Below are 16973 nucleotides of genomic sequence, written 5' to 3'. Positions count from 1 at the left end.
CCAAAGTACTACCACTTCAGTTGTGTTATTCATTTGCTCCGGAAGCTATATTTGACTAGATATCAAGACTTACTTTAAAGCTATGCTAGTTAGGACTCTATAGTATGAGCACAGACCAATGGAACAGAATACACCGCCCTTAAATAGAGCCATCCACATATAGAAAATGGATTACTCAGTATATGTGCCATTTCATATCAGTGAAGAAAGAATAGATTCTTCATTAAATACCGCTGGGGATACTGATTTTTTTTTTCCACATGGAAAATTATATAGTTAGATCCTTACCTCACACTATGGATGGAAAAATCAATTTCTGGAGGTATTATAGTTAGTAGTCAGCCTGAGCCCATGAAACAAGCTGTGCGTGCTCTATATGTCAGGGCTGGGGAGGTGAGCTAACCAAGCACTTTAGAGCCCAGAAGATCACAAATGAGTCCCAGATATCGGACATTAAGCTTTTTACACTGTTAGATTGTTGCTTGGCCTTGACCTGATCTGATCTTAACTGTGCCCAGGCTCTTCCCTCTGGAATAAGAAGGTATGAAACTTATTTTGGATTTTATAACAGCCTATAGTTAAGAGACTTTAGATCTTTAAAGAGAATGGGCTTTTAAAGTAATTGGTATTTGTAAAAGACTAAAACTATTTTTTTGTTTGTTTGTTTTTCAAGACCCATTTTCTCTGTTTAAAAGTCCTGGCTGTCCTGGAACTCACTTGGTAGGCCAGGTTGACTTTGAACTCACAGAGATCCATCTGCCTCTGCCTTCCAAGTGCTGGGATTAAAGACATGCACCAGCACTGCTCGGCTAAGACTGAAACTTTAAAACGTATTGAGATTAACATGAGATCCCAGAGAAAAGAAATAAAAAAGGTTTGGTTTAAAATTGTGTGTTTGTGTGGCAGAATTGACAAAGGGTGAAATGTCATAGGGTTTGTAAGCTCAACACAAACACAGACACACCCAGGAGGAAGGAATCCCAACTGGGGAATTGCCAGTATCAGATTGGCCTGTGAAGGCATTCTTCTGATTACTGATGTGATTACTCAGTTCAGTCCACTGAGCAGATAGGTCTTTCGTACATGCTGTATAGGAAAGATAGCTAAGCAGGCCAAGGGAAACGAGCCAGTAGGCACTATTCCTCTAGGATTCCTTGCTTCAGCTCCTGCTCTGGCTTATGTTGATGATAAATTCTAACCTGGAAGGTGAAATTAGCCCCTTTCCTCCTCATGTTGGTTCTGGTCAGTGTTTTATCACTGCAACAGAAAACTAGGACAGGTAGGTTAAAAATCAAGTGGTGAAAAGCAAAACTTTGCGACTTTCAGAAGAAAGTGGGAAAGCAGGGGTGGGGGCTATGGGCCAGTGATAATATGGACATTTAGTATGCACAAGTCCCTGCAACCCTCAGCACCGAATAGTTATTCTCCTGGATAATGGAAGTAGTCAAGATTGCTGGGCAAAAATTGGGAACTGGGGGGTGGGGTGGGATGGGGGAAAGGGGAGATGGGGAAAGACAAGTGAGAAGGGGAGGATTGGGAGAGCTTGGGGGAATGGGATGGTTGGAATAATGGAAGGATGGATATGGGAGCAGGGAAGTATATATCTTAATTAAGGGAGCCATTTTAGGGTTGGCAAGAGACTTGACTCTAAAGGGGCTCGCGGGTGTCCAGGGAGATGTCCCCAGCTAGGTCCTTGGGCAGCTGAGGAGAGAGAATCTGAAATGGGCCGATCCTATAGCCATACTAATGAATATCTTCCATATCACCATAGAACCTTCATCTGGCGATGGATGGAGATAGAGACAGAGACCCACATTGGAGCACCGGACTGAGCTTCCAAGGTCCAAGTGAGGAACAGAAGGTGGGAAAACATGAGCAAGGAAGTCAAGACCATGAGGGGGGCACTCACCCACTGAGATCTATTGGGAGCTCACCAAGGCCAGCTGGACTGGGACTGAAAAAGCATGGGATAAAACCGGACTCTCTGAATATGGTGGACAATGAGAGCTGCTGAGAAGGCAAGGACAATGGCACTGGGTTTTGATCCTACTGCATGAACTAGCTTTGTGGGAGCCTAGCCGGTTTGGATGCTCACCTTCCTGGACCTGGATGGAGGGGGGAGGACCTTGGACTTCCCACAGGGCAGGGAATCCGGACTGCTCTTCAGACTGGAGAGGAAGGGGGAGGGGAGTGGGGCATGGGGAGTGGGGGGAGGGGGAGGGAAAAGGGAGGTGGAGAGGAGGCAGAAATTTTTAATAAAAAAATTACAAAGAAATGGAAACAAAAAAACCAACAAAATATCAACAATGAAAATTTTTAAAAAAAGAAAATACAGTGAGAATGATACTTTTTGTTACACTACTTTTCAAATGCATATACTTTTAAGACAATAGAGTAAGGCATGATAACACATGCCTGATATTCAGGAGTTTGAGGCTAGCCTGACTAGTTATATATATATATATAGAGAGAGAGAGAGAGAAAGCTTATTCCAAGGAAAACAAGGAGATGAAACTAATCTTAGTGGTAAAATGCTTATTTACCACGTTCCAGGCTTTGGGGTTAATACCTAACAATACACACACACACACACACACACACACACACACACACACACACACACACACACCATCTAGTAGAAAACAATAAAATATATGAATAAATAATTAATTGTCAAGTATACCTTGGTGACTGCTAAAACATAAAAGGATGCACAGCTTTATTACTACTCAGGAAAATTAAAACATAAAATCATGAAATATTGCTTCACAATCTTTTTTTTTTGGCAAAACATTGAAAAGTTAAGTAGCGTCTGTTAGGTCTCTGGCCCTCTATATGTCTAGAAATGATTTCAAGCTGGACAATAGAAGGATTTCTGATGGTTAGATAAAAGCCAGCATTCCTCAGGAACTTGTGTAACGGGTTTTTCCATCCCCCCCACAATGAATACCTCCCTCCAGCTACCTTATTATAATCTGCCTGGTTTGTCCGCCCCCCTCTGTTTTGGGACTCTATTTGTTGCTCTCCCCCACTCTCGAACTGCGTCCTATCTCCTACTATTTCCACCATTGTCTCTTGCTTTCCCACTTCCCTAGCTCTGGCCATGTCCAGTCTGCTTTCTTTTCTCTCTGCTCTGAACTCTTCCAGATGCCTCTGGATATTGCCTCTGTTTTGTTAACAATAAGAACCCCCCCCCCCCCCCCCCCCCCCGTGCAGCTGTCCTGTTGGCAGTTCCTTTACTGCATTCCCTTGGATGCAGCATCAAATGTTTTTGAGGGTGTAGAACACAGATAACTTGGGTAGAATTTGTACTATCATTCTAAGTTAGTAAAGAACAATTGACAATGTCCAATAAAAGTGAGAACACACCCTGTAGTAGTTTGAACGTAACTGACCCCCATAATCTCATAGGGAGTGGCACTATTAGGAGGTGTGGCTTTGTTGGAGTGGGTGTGCCTTGTTGGAGGAAGTGTGACAGTGTGGGGGCAGCTATGAGGTTTCCTATGCTCAGGATACCACCCAGTGTCTCAGTTGATTTCCTGTTGTGTGGCACGACTAATAAAAACCCAGAGACAGAAATTGGGGCTCTACCTGAAAACCAGAAAAGCAGGGCAGCCAAGCCACCAGAGAAGCCTCTACAGAGGCTGGGCAACTGCAAACTAATTAAGCCTCTCTCTCCTCCCATTTTATATTTCCTCTAGTGCTGGGATTAAAGTAAGGACTCCCTAGTACTGGGATCAGAGGTGAGGCACCACCACCTGGATTTGTTTCTGCATTGATTTTGTGTAGCCCAGGGTGGCCTTGAATTCACAGAGATCCATCTGCTTCTACCTCCCAAATTCTGGGGTTAAAGGTGTGTGCCACCATTACCTGGCCTCTAGTGGCTTTAGCTTTGCCTCTGGTCTTCAGGCAAGATTTATTTATTAAAATACAAATAATATACCACTACACTGTTGCCTGCAAGATGTAGGTCTCTCAGCTATTTCTCCAGTACCACATCTGCCTGCATGCCTGCTACTATGTTTCCCATCATGATGATAATGGATTGAACCTCTGAAACTGGAAGCCAGCACCCTCAATTAAATGTTTTCCTTCGAAGAGGTGCCATGGTCATGGTGTCTTTTCACAGCACTAGAAGGAAACCCTATGACACTCTTAAACCCAGAAATACATTCCTAGGTAGAAACCCTGGCAAAACTAATTTTTCTAAACAAAGAAATAAATTATTTTGCATTATTTGTAACAAAGATGGAAGCATATCAAATGCCTGCTGGAAGGCGAATGGTTAAATTTCGGTTTTCATGATTTCGGAATAAAATGAATGAATTTGAGCTTTAAGTAGTAACAGAATTAAATCTCAGAACTATGGAGTTAAACAAAAATGTATCATATAATATTTATCTAAATTCTGAAAATTGCTGTGTGTTGATTACGTAGACGCAGTACATAACTGTCACAAAGGGGCATGATCACAAAATTATAAGGGAGGAGAGGTCTGAGAAGGATCCTGGGGCAAATGTGAATGTTATTATCTTTTCTCTTTTTTTTCTTTTTTAAAGACAGGGTCTATGTAGCTTTGGCTGGTTTGGAACATGCTATGTAAACCAGGCTGTCCTTTAGCTTGTGATGATCTTTTGGCCTCCTTTCAAGTACTAGGATCACAGGTGTATGCCCTCAGACTTAGTTTTTAATATTTATTTCTTCAAACTCAATGAAAGTTGCTGTTGCAAGATTAGTTAGAACTGGGTGTTGGGTGCGTCTATTTTTCTATTGTTCACTTTTTCCTGCATTGGCAATCATTGGTAATCAATGAAAATGAAAAGGGAGCAATCTGTAGAAGAGGATGAGCAACGTCAGGTGCTAAAATTAGGCCAAGGAAAAATGAAGGCCAAGAGACTTTCTTTGTCTGTTGCTAGGAGTCCACTAGTGCACACCAGATGTGTGGTTTCAATTAGAGGTGAGAATAGAAACAAGATTACAGAGAATGCAAGGAGGGAGCTCTGACTTAAGAGAGTGGAGACGAGACACCACATATTGAAGAGCTTTGAAAACAAAGAGGAAGAAAGTAATGAACTTAGCTAGAAGTGTAACACAGGCTTTCGATGGAGCCCAAAGGCCCATTAAAGCCAAGGGATAGGAGCCAGCACATATTAGATTAAGTAGGCTGCAAGATCCCATGCAAAAAAATCATGAGGAGCAAGCCAATAAGTAGCAGTCCTCCATAGCCTCTGCATCAGCTCCTGCCTCCGGGTTCCTGCCTTGCTTGAGTCCCTGTTCTGACTTCCTTCAATGACATACAGTAATACGGAAGTGTAAGCCAAATAAAACCTTTCTTCCCCAACCCAAAGATCCCATGCAAATACCCTCAGGAATTGGAAAGGACAAGGATCCAGGCTGGAGATAGAGGAATCAACTTTGGTGAAAAGGCAAGATTCTTTCTTCCTACTTTATAGTCTTTGAACCTTAAAATAGTGCCTACCAGATAGTGGTTTTTGAGGGAACTCTTTGCTGGATAAAAAAAAAATTAAGAGATTTGAATAGATACGAAAGTATATTAATGTAAGGACTCTAAGAGCTAAGTCTTCCATAAGGTAATAATGGCTGTATAGAAAAGACATTAAAGGGCTGGGAATATAGCTTAGTGGAGGAGTGTTTGCCTAGAAAGGTGAGAGAGTCCCATAAAGAGTTAAGTGGTCATGGAACAAAGTGCAAGGTAATGTATTTTTAGCTTTAAGGAAACACAAATCTCCAAATCTTACCGGCATCCCAGTGTGCCTGAATTCTCAATGTGTATCTTTGATCTATTCCACAATGTCCGTTAGGAATCATAGGATTTTCAGAGGCAAAACGAAAACTTGAGATCCCGGGCCGAGCTCTTGGCTAGCATATGAGACACCCAGGATTCAATTCCTAAGTACTGAGAAAAGAAAATTGACATCTTAAGGCTATACAATACTAAATGAAACCAGTAAACAAGAGAAAATAATTTATAATCAAGTAGCTACAATATAGTATGTTCTATCAAGTATATCAATTGTTATTATTTTCCCAAACTCATTATATTTTGTTCTTGTTCTGTTTGGGACTTCCTGGTGCTGGCTTAATGGTCTACCACAGCACATTCAATCTGTGCTTGGTATGCTCCTAGCCCTGACGCCCATGATATCTGGAACTTGTTTTCAGGTCAGATCTCCCTACTTCCCAAGTCTGCTTAATTATTCTGCAGAGATCACAGCCATCATAAATTAAATTAGTTATGCACAGACAATTTCAAAAGCAAAATTGCAAAAGCCCTTTCAAAAATTTATAGTAAAATATAAATGTTTAATGTAAGAGGGGATGCATTTTAATATGTTTAATTTGATGCTGGCTGGAGCTTCCACAAGCAAGAGCACTTAGGGTCTGTGAAGGGAAAAACAGGCCTGCCTGGCACAGATGCAGCCAGGAGGAAAGATTGCACGTAGGTGAGTCAGCAGCCAGAGTATGGAAGGCAGGCAGAACTGAGGCATAAATGATTCATTAATTTTTAAATTACCACTAGTTGAAAAGCTTTGCTTTTCACACACAGAGGTCCAACTACTGCTATTGCTTTCCCTACAGTGCCACATGAAGAGCTCATTCTTATTTCCATATTTTACATTCCTGTGATGTATTTCTAGTTAGGCATTTTTACTTTGTTTACATATATTTTCCTTCTGGGTAGAATTTGCACTGAGAAAGATTTATTACCTGGGGTCACATACACTCTAGAGAGATGGTAAGAGGCACAGCAAGCAGAAACAACCAGCCTCTTTTAGCACAGAATGCCCTCCAGACTCTCCTTTCCCACTAAGCCTCAACTCACATTTGGTATTTCCTCCTTTCCTGGCTAAGTTCTCCACTTTCTGCATACATTGTTCTTGTCTTTGGACTATGGCTTGTCTTTGGCTTTTCTTTCCCATATATTGAATGCCACAGTCAGGCATTACTCAGACCTACTTGCCTCCTCCTCTCAGAAGCTAGAGAGATCCAGCTGACACAATATGCAATTAACCTGTCTTTCTAGGATCCAAGGATCTGTTGATGTTACATTTTTGTTCATTGGTTGGCTAATTTTTTTCTTTTAACTTTTAACATTCTATTTGTGTGTGTGTGTGTGTGTGTGTGTGTGTGTGTGTGTGTGTGTGTGTGTGTGTGTTATGTATGGTGAACAGAGGACAATTTGAAGGAGTCAGATCTTTTCTTCCAGCATGTATGACTCAGGGACTGAATTTAGGCTGTCAAACTTGACAGTAGCTGCCTTTTGTTTTGGAGACAGGATCCTTCATTTTACAGGTCACGCTGCCTTGGAACTCACTATAAAGAGCAGGCAGCTCTCAAAATCTTAACCCTCCTGCCTCAACCTCACAGCAACAACACCTGCTGGGATTACAGATGTTTATCATCGCACCTGGCTTTGAATGTTTTTTTTCCTTCGGTTATATAAGGAAGAACCTTGGGACTTGCACATGCTAATTCAGTGTTTTACCACTGAGCTTCATCTACAGCCCCTGGATATGTCTTTTCAGGGTTATTGCTTAGGACTACTTTTTACAGACTTCATGTTCTAGCCATCATGCCTTTGAAATCAAACATGTACAGGAGTTTAACTCAACAAGATAGGTGGGATCACTTGAACGCTGCTAGCTTGCCATCTTGGTTTTGACCTTTATAGCAGGTTAAGTTACAAAAATGGTTATAAAATACTCAGTATCTTTCCAAAGAATATGAGAGATGGCAATGTTGAAATACAGAGCACAAAATCGATAAAAGCTTCTACAATTTGTCAAGATGATACTCATCAAACTCATAAGCTGATCAACATTCTTAGATTACATATAAAATTTTCCTGAGTGCTTTGGAAAGCCTAAGGGAAAAAAAACAGAGTTATGGCTAAATTACAAATTAGTATCTCATTTATTGGTAATAAAATCATCCACTTCTGCAAAGTTAAGATCTCTAATTTCATGTACAAACAAAATAAAAATTATCAAAGTGAGCAAGTTTTCTTAAAACCATGGAATTAAATAATTCCAGACAAATTTGTTTAGGGGAAGAGACAGACTTTTGTCATCATTAGTATTATTATTACTACATTTTTATTCTTTAGTAATGGTGCATTAGATACTTGAGCCAGTAATTTAACCCAGTGACTAGATAAGTACCCACAAAAGTGAAGTGTATAAGGTCATATACGATCCAAGGTCACCACTGAGGGACATTAGTTATGAGTTATAAACATCAGATGTTTTATTATTAGTTTTTTATGTTAGTATACAAAATAATAGGTTTCACACGACATATTCATGCATATGTGTTGTTATACTTTGTTCTTATTCATCCTCTTCCCTCTCCTCCCTCCCTTGTGTCCTCACTAGCTGATTCCCTTCTTTTTCCAGCTCAGCCCTCTCTTCTGTTTTGTTATCACAAAACATCAGAATTTGAAAGCACTTTCTGTTTGTGAATGCTTCAAGGTCAAGTAATATTTAATCAACACTGCGATGGATATAGTAAGATGATCTATGAAGATTGCCTGAGTGCACCTACTCTCACCCTCATGACCCTTATTGATGCAGGCAGTGTGGCACAGTGTGGCACATTGGCCTCACGTCCAATGTAGGTGTCACAGAGGGAGAGAAGAATGTATTCTTGGTTTTCATCTTAAATCTCAGTCCAGGGTTTAAGAAACAGATTTGGTCGTGCTCTCTCTCCTTCTGCTCCTGATTTGGACCTTGAGATTTCAGTCCTGTGCTCCAATGTGGGTTTCTGTCTCTGTCTCCTTTCATCGCTTGCTGAAGGTTAATATTCAGGAGGATGCCTATATGTTTTTCTTTGGGTTCTCCTTATTTAGCTTCTCTAGGATGACTAATTATAGGCTCAATGTCCTTGGTTTATGGCTAGAAACCAAATATGAGCAGAAGGAGAGAGAGCACGAGCAAGGAACTCAGGACCGCGAGGGGTGCACCCACACACTGAGACAATGGGGATGTTCTACTGGGAACTCACCAAGATCAGCTGGCCTGGGTCTGGAAAAGCCTGGGATAAATCCGGACTAGCTGAACATAGCCGACAATGAGGACTACTGAGAACTCAAGAACAATGGCAATGGGTTTTTGATCCTACTGCACGCACTGGCTTTGTGGGAGCCTAGGCAGTTTGGATGCTCAACTTACTAGACCTGGATGGAGGTGGGGGTTCCTTGGACTTTCCACAGGACAGGGAACCCTGATTGCTTTTCGGGCTGGGGGGGGGACTTAATTGGGGGAGGGGGAGGGAATTGGGAGGCGGTAGCGGGGAAGAGACAGAAATCTTTAATAAATAAATAAATTTAAAAAAAGAAAAGAGAAAAAAAATAATACAGTAAAAAATAAATAAATAAATAAATAAATAAATAAATAAATTCACTGTTTAAAAAAAAAAAGAAACAGATTTGGGAAGAGTTCCTGCTGGAAGATACACGTTATACTCCTCACTTCTATCTCTCTAGCTCCAACAAACAAAAGCCAAAGAAGTGGTAAGAACATGAGCAGGAAGAGGAGAGAAATTAGGAGTGGAGGTCTTGTGGGAAGGATGAGATGAAACTGTGTTGGGCAGCAGTAGAGACCCTGCCCTTAGAGGCATAATAGAAAGATGGATCCCTTAATGGATGGCAGCATTAGTGGATAACTGTACATCTCCAGGAAGACCTGTGAAAGCTACAGCCAGATTCAAGAAATGGGCTCATCCCCTCCCCCTCCAAATGATATTTCAGTCTTATTTTTATAAACTCTTGAGTTCAAAATCAATATGACTGTCCTGAAGGAGGGAGAAGATAAATCCTAAACTTGATTGAGCCTAAGTAGAAAATGACTGAAAGAGTCCCCATATAATGAATTGACTGGGTTTTATGTGGATAACCTAATCATTGCTCTCAGGAAGGATGGTGCCTCCGGAAAGAAATGATGTCCAGATACACGCAGTGGAAAGTCCAGAATTTAGTCTCTCTTTCTTATGGAAGTATACTCAGCACTAAGTACCCCACACAGTAGCATTTCCATTGGCATCTGTAAAACACACAGTATTTTCATAGGAATCTGTTAAACAATCCTTACAGAAAAAGATGAATGACTTGGAATTTTCCTAAGGGTGTTAAACATCAAAACAAATTGCAGAAATGCTGTCTCATTTCTTGAGCACGCATTCCCTACTTCAATATCAGTATTAATTTAGCTCTATCTATCGTCCATCTCCTCTGCTATTACCCAATGGAACCCTCAATTCTTCAGTGCTCACCTTAGGGCCTTGTTCTTTGAAGCTCTTCTCCCGTTACTGTTCAGCTGGAAAGGAATGCTCCCTCTTCTGAGCAACAGTGTGCCTCTTTGTACCTTTTATAGAACTTCTTGGAACTCTTCAAGGTCTGCTTTGTATCATATTGTTGCAGAACGAAGGAGCACATGCTGGCCTCTGTTCCTTCTTATCTCTACTCACCATTTCTCAGCACTTTGTGACCACACGTTTTAGAGTAAATGGAAGATATCTGTTTATATTTTCCTCTGCTGTTTCTGTTTTGTCCTTCCTTTAACGTGTATAAAATAGATAAACACACTTAACAATAATTATAAAGCAAATGCACATGTAAACTCTGCCTGGTAGAAACAGGAAATCAAACAGTTAGCACTTGGGACAATACCTCTAGAGCAAGCATCTCTTTCTCATCATTCCTCCCCCAACCCAGGATTAAATCTGGAACAGCTGCTGAGCCATAATTCTCTGAAGTATAGAAATTTCTGTTTATTTTCGTTTATCAAGGTTTGTGTCATATTGGCTGTTCAAAAAATCTGAAGATTGAGCTTAGTGGTAACAGGCTTCTTTAGCATATTCAGGGCTGCAGATTTAATGATCAGCACCACAAAAATTTTAGTATCTCCTCTGTATATAAGCCACTATCTTTTTTTAATAAAAGATTTATTTATTTATTTATTTATTTATTATGTATACAACATTCCTTCTATATATGCTTGCATGCCAGAAGAGGGCACCAGATTTCATTATAAATGGTTATGAGCCACCATGTGGTTACTGGGAATTGAACTCAGGACCTTTGGAAGAGCAGTCAGTGCTCTTAACCTCTGAGTCATCTCTCCAGCCCTACAAGCCACTATCTTGACTTTTGTGATAATTAGTTCCTTGTTTTTTATTTTTACTTTATAACATGAATATGTGATACATTATTTATATATATTTGCCTGTTTGTTTATGCAGTATATACTCATGTTTTGTTAATGTCGTCTAATATCATGTCATGGTGGTGAATGTATGTAGATGTACATTTTCATTGATGTACAGGATTGATGGAGGTGGGTCTTGTATCTTATCTGTTGCTTTCATTGCTTAACTAATAAAAAAAAACTGCTTGGCCTGATAGGACAGAAAATTAGGTAGGCGGAGTAGACAGAACAGAATGCTGGGAGAAAGAAAGCCGAGTCAGACAGTCGCCATGATTCTCCCACTCCAGACAGACACAGGTTAAGATCTTTCCTGGTAAGCCAGCTCATGGTGCTACACAGAATATTAGAAATGGGTTAGATCAAAACATAAGAGCTAGCCAACAAGAGGCTGGAACTAATGGGCCAAGCAGTGTTTAAAAGAATACAGTTTCCGTGTAATTATTTCAGGTATAAAGCTAGCCGTGCGGGCAACCGGGTGCCAGGAACATAGCCCAACGCTCTTATTACAAAACAGGATATTGTATTGTATAGTGACTATATTACAATTCATTCTCCCTGATGAAAGACATTAAATGTGTCTTGTAGCTGTCTTTTTCAAGCCAATGCTGTTAAGAATATTCTTGCATAGTTAATTTTTTTCTGATGCCCATAGGAATGATGAATGACATTCTGGAGGGTATATTATCCTAGTAGATTTAGTTGTCAGTGATAAGAAGCAAAGATTCATAAATGGTGTATTGTGTGCAAAATTTTCTTTAGAGATCAATCCCTGTGAAAGAAAAGCAGAAGAAGGTTTGGGAAGGCAAGGTGAAATGCAATATAAGAATGAAACTTGAACCAATCTTTGGAACAAGGAAAGCCCACTGGTGCGTTTCTGTGTGTCTGAAATGATTCTTTTCATCCCTGCCTTGCTTATTCATCTTAGATGTGCAAGACCTTGGCCCAAGCATCTCTCTGCAGTTGGGGCAGATTCAGGAAGTTATTAGTTGAAGGTTGTCTCTTTGCTTTCCAAATCTGAACAGAATGCACTTTCTTGAAGGAGAATCTAGGTGGCACATCTATCTCTACCACAATTTATGTCTTCAACTCTAATAACATAATGTAATGCCAGACTAGTTTCTAAAGTAGCTGCATAATTTACATTCTTGCCTGCAATGTGAGACCCATCCTGCTTCTCATCCTTCTCAATGTTTTCTATTTTTAGTCTTTAAGGATTTCAGCCATTCTAGTTGATGTATAGCAGGGCTGTATCAGGTTTTTAGTTTGCCATTCTCCCAGTGACTGTAGAGGTTAAACACCTTGCATGATTTTTGCTTTGTTATGTCTTTGTTTTTCCGGTTGTACTCACTTTGTCTTCCTTAAGCCTTAACTGGATATTGATCATGCAGGGTCTGCAAACCCTGTTTAAAGGCCAAAGGCCACTTCTTATTTGATCATCTGTTCTTTGTTTGTTTGAGTCAGGGTCTTGCTGTGTTGACCAGGTTGTCCTAGAACTTTCAAATCACAATCTTCCTCCTCGTGAGTGCTGGGACTGCAATTGTGTGCTGCACACCTGACCACTTATCTCTTTTGTTTTTTTACTTTTTAAGTAAGTCCTTCAGGTAATGCTGATGTGCAAGTATGAGAACCACTAGTCTATTCTTAGACAAGGACTTTATCCATTTTCTTAATGAGCCATCATGGTATTACTGTTCTATATGTACTATATGTTCTATATGTACTATGTTTGAAAGAGAAATGTCTCATGTAAGCTCTGGTATTTGAACACTTGATTCCCAGTTGGTGGTGCTTTTTGGGGAGTTTTTGGTGGTATAGCCTTGCTGGAAGAAGTATGTCACTGAGGGGTGGGCTGGGCTTTGAGATTTATACCCTGGCTTTCCAGTTTGCTCTCTCTGTTTCATGTTTATTGTGAAAAATGTGAGCTCTCAGCTTCTTGTTATGGTTGCCTTTCCTGTCTCTTGCTGCCATGACTCCACACTATGATGGAATCTTACCCCTGTGGAACCGTAAGTCAAAATAAACTCTTCCTTCTAGCAAGTTCCATTGTCCATGGTATTTTATCATGGCAACAGGAAAAACAGTTGGTACTAGAGAGTGGGCTGCTGTGGAGAAGAATCTAACCGTGTTGATTAATACAGGAATGGCAGAGAAATTGGAACTTTTGCCTAGAAGAATAGTTGAATGCTGAATCAGAGCTAGAGATCATTCCTGCGATATTTTGGCAAAGAATCTGGTTTTCTTCTTGCCCTAAGAACTTTCCTGAGACTACATTAAAAAGTTCTGTGACTTCCTAGAAAACCACTTCCCTGGATGAGGAGGTGAAGCTCTTTAAGAAGATGGGCAACCACCTGACCAGCCTCTGTAGGCTGGCTGGGTCACAGCTAATGCCGACTGGCACTCCCCAGCCATCTCTGGGCTATCTCTTTGAGAGGCTCACTCTCAAGCATGGCTAGGAGAACTCACCTTCCAAGGGGCTCCCACCTCTGCCTTGCACCAGTCAGCCTCAGGACCTTCACCAGAACCTCTTAAGCCACTAGACATGTTGATGTGGAGCAGTGGGCTGCATCCTGCCATCCGGCTAGCTTTACCCGAAATAATTACACGTAAACTGTATTCTTTTAAACACTGCCTGGCCCATTAGTTCTAGCCTCTTATTGGCTAATTTTTACATCTTGCTTTAAGCCATTTCTAACAATCTGTGTAGCACCACGAGCTGGTTGCTTACCAGGGAGATTCTTAACCTGCGTCTGCCTCGGATAGGGAAATCATGGCGACTGACTGACTCAGCTTCTTTCTCCCAACATTCTGTTCAGTCTTCTCCGCCTACCTAATTTTCTGTCCTATCAAAGGGCCAAGGCAGTTTCTTTATTTAACCAATTAAATCAACACAAAACAGAGGACTCTCCCCCATCATAGACAGCTTCATAATGACCCTGGAGCCCCTCTTAAGTCTTGGACCAAGTAAAACTAAAACTTTCTGAAATAGCAAAGAAAAGACTAATTTTATTGGTAGAGAAAATTTCAAGACCACATAATGTTGAAGCTGGGGCATGGTTGTGACTGATAATCCTTAGGTAGGTATACAATGAAAATGAACAGGCAGGACAGAGAAAAAAACCAAAATGTACTCTTAGAGAGAAAAAGAACACCAGGAAGCTTACTACTCCACTCAAGGCAAGTGATAGAAGAGAGGAAGTAATTGTGAGGATTAGCACCATTAAGAAGAAGCTTCCTGCTCTATGGGGGTTGGGGGTGGGAAGAGATAGGTGCCCTCATAGGAAAACCTCATCCAGCTAAGCTGCCACTCTGGGAAAGTCTGCTTAAAGAGTTTTTGCTCCTCGAAAGCACCTGAAGAATGTAATTCAAAGAGGCCAGAGTCCATTCCAAGATGGCAGCCAAACTTGGCAGTGTTGTTCATCAGATGCTGGCTTTAGAGAGATGGAGGGTTCAAGAGTAGCAGGGGCATGAATTCTTCCTCCTTGGTTTGCAGAGGACCACTGAGGCCAGACTGTACAGCAGCATAGTCTCTGTGTAAAGACTCTGAGACTGCAGGAGGCCATTGTGTGAAGCTATTAAAGTGAAGTCTGGGTGGCAGTAGAGACTCCAAGATTACAGAGATGCTAGAGCCATGGGGTATATGCCAGTAATAGCTCTATATAGGGAATGAAGCCATCCTAAGAGAGAGAGGGAGGAAGGCTGGAGTCATTTAAGCCCTTCTGACAATGGATATGAGGCTACCAGATTTGCTGTTTGCCCTGATGAGTGCTGGTCTTGTTTTGGTCCAGAATTTCTTCCCTATGCTCGTTTGGAATCGCAATGTATATTCTGTGCTATCATATGTTGTGTGTGGTTTGAATAGGAATGGCCCCATAGGCTCATAGAATTGAATGCTTGGTCACCAGGGAGTGGCACAATTAGGAGGTGTGGCCTTGTTGGAGAGGGTGTGGCCTTGTTGAAGTACATGTGTAACTGGGGGTGGGCTTGAGGTCTCAAATGTTCAAACCAGGCCCAGCCTCTCTCTCTCTTTTTCTCTCTCCCTCCCTCCATCTCTCTTTTCTTTTTGTAATCTACTGATCCAGATGTAGAATTCCCAGCCACCTCTCCAGCACCATGTCTGCCTGTATGCTACCATGTTTCCCACCATGATGACAATGGAGTAAACTTCTGAACTATAAACTACCCCAAATAAATATTTTCCTTTCTAAGAGTTGCCATGGTCATGGTGTCTCTCCACAGCAATAGAACAATTACTAAGATGTGTTGGAAATACGTAATTTGCTTTTGAGGATTTTACAGGGTGTTTCAATTAAGGGATTACCTTTAGTCTCAGAAGAGATTTTGGACTTTTAAACAGTGTTTAGACTGAGAAGGACTATGGGCACTTTTAAAGTTGGGCTAAGTACATTTTACATATGATATAGCCATGAGTCTATGGGGGGCTAGGAGTCGAATGTAGTGGTTTGAATGAGAAATGTCCCATGTAGCATCAGGCATTTGAACATTTGGTTCCCAGTTGGTAACACTTCTTGGCATGGTTTAGGAGGCATGGCCTAGATGGAAAAAGTGTGTCACTGGGGGGCAGGCTTTGGGTATTTACATTCTCATAGCATTTCCAATTTACTTTCTTTGCTTTTTGCTAGTGTTTGGAGATATGAGCTCCTAGCTTTCTTTTCCAGCAACCAAGTCTGACACTTGCTGCTATGCCTTCCCGCCATGATGGTCTCTTATCACTCTAGAACCATAAGCCAAATTAAAACTCTGCCTTCTAAAAATTACCTTTGTCATTATATTTTATCCTGACAACAGAAAAAGTAGCTGATGCCTGCTGTAAAGGAGCCTTGAAAATGTTAAGTGGTTTTTTTCTCTTTGCTGCTCCCAGGCTGAGTTTGGAATCTGTGCCCCAGAAGCTGTAATTCCCAAGTTCTCTGTTTTTTTTTCCCCAAGAGCAAAGAGAACGAATGCATCATCTGTGGAGTTGTTGTCATTTGAGGATATGAATGTAAATATTTCCTGGGACAAACGGCATGGCCTAGATAAATACTCAAAAGACTCAGCGCAGGGACATGGTGCCTGAGAGAAATTCATAGCATACTGCATTTAAGGGATATGGTACCAGATCTGAAGTGATCTTCAAATAAGCAAGAATCATACTGGTGGATGGTTGAAGATATTCCAAATACATAGTGTCCCACATGTCTCAAAAATGAATGGCCAATATTAAAAGATACCATGAAATCTGAGACCAACGGTTGTAGTAACTTGTCATTGTAGATAGCAACACATCAATCAAGGAGAGCATTCATTCAAGGTAAAGATATACTTTGAACTCAAACTGTATTTCAATGTGTTATAGGTAGTAGAAACTAGAGATGATGCCTGAGTAACTGAACCATGTATTGTTTGTTATGCATGTGACAGCTGGGAAAACTGGACACCTAGGACAAGATAGAAGAAAAAAAAATGAGAGAATCAGGAAAAGCCAACTTAGATGTCCAAAGGTATGTATGGAGGGTGGAGGACCCAATGTAGCAGTTCCGTTAGTTCTTGGACTGAACATTCCTATGTCGTTTTCAAAAAGTGAATCATTCCATTATAGTCTTTGATATGTAAATTGTACTATCATACACAAAGTATGTTCTTAAAAAAACCCATGAATCAGATATGTTTCCTGGTTTCAGGTAGGTGTCAGTCTAAGTTGGGGAGTATCTTGATTCTTTTTTTTGCTTAATTTACTGCTTTTCTTTGCAA

Source organism: Microtus oregoni, unplaced genomic scaffold (genome assembly GCF_018167655.1).
Source record: "Microtus oregoni isolate MIOR12 unplaced genomic scaffold, Mior012 000146F_ref0000122, whole genome shotgun sequence".
Lineage (NCBI taxonomy): Eukaryota > Metazoa > Chordata > Mammalia > Rodentia > Cricetidae > Microtus > Microtus oregoni.
The sequence above is the reverse complement of the archived record's forward strand: the minus strand, read 5'-3'. Positions refer to the sequence as shown.